Raw genomic sequence first — 893 nt, forward strand, 5'->3', positions numbered from 1 at the left:
ACGTTCTCTTCTCTCTCTCTCTCTCTCTCTCTCTCTCTCTCTCTCAATCTCATATTCGCGCCCTCTCGCTCAGATCCTCTCATACTAGCCGTGTACTCCGTTGTGCTCCGCCAGGTAATCTTCCATTTCTCTACCAGCTTTAATCTCCTTCAAATTTTGAATCAATCTTTGTATAATTCATTTGTTTTATACTTATTTATGGTCTAAATTGAGAAGAATAGCAATTGTATTTGTTTGAATCTGTAAAATCTAGGGATTTCGTTTCAAATTTAGGGTTCTACTATTGGTCCCCTATTGGGCAGTAGAGGGAAGAGGAGCATACTGGGGTCAGTAGGACCTTCTATTGGAGTCAATAGGACTCTTATTGGGGGCAGAGGATCATATTGGGGACAGTAGAACCTTCCTACCGGCGGCAGTAGGACTTGTTCAATTTGGGGATATAGGGTTCTTGATTTGAACCAAATTTTTTGTTTGTTTTTGATGCTCTGTGCTATTTTTGATGCTCTAAGTTTGTTTTTGTCTTGTGGAAACTGGATTATGCAAGTATAGGTCCTTATTGGGGTCAGTAGGAGGTCCTACTGGGTCAGTAGGAGCACTTACTGGGGTTAGTAAGACACTGTATTTGGGGCAATGTCGCCTCTGTTTGGGGAAGTAGAAAGCTTATTTCCTTTATGTATTTCATTGCTCTATTCAATACTAATTTAATAATCCTCCTCCTCAGTATGAAGACAAAACGAAGAAGACAATCCTCCTCTTATTCTGAGAATGAAGAAGAAGAACATGAAGTAGTAGAAATGAGGTCAAAGAAGCAGAAGAAGAAACAAAGTCCTCCAGCAAAGTAGAAGAAGAATGTGCAAAAAGAAGTCTGAGAAGAAGGAGAAGTCAGGGAGTGG

Source organism: Fragaria vesca, linkage group LG5 (genome assembly GCF_000184155.1).
Source record: "Fragaria vesca subsp. vesca linkage group LG5, FraVesHawaii_1.0, whole genome shotgun sequence".
NCBI classification, from domain to species: domain Eukaryota; kingdom Viridiplantae; phylum Streptophyta; class Magnoliopsida; order Rosales; family Rosaceae; genus Fragaria; species Fragaria vesca.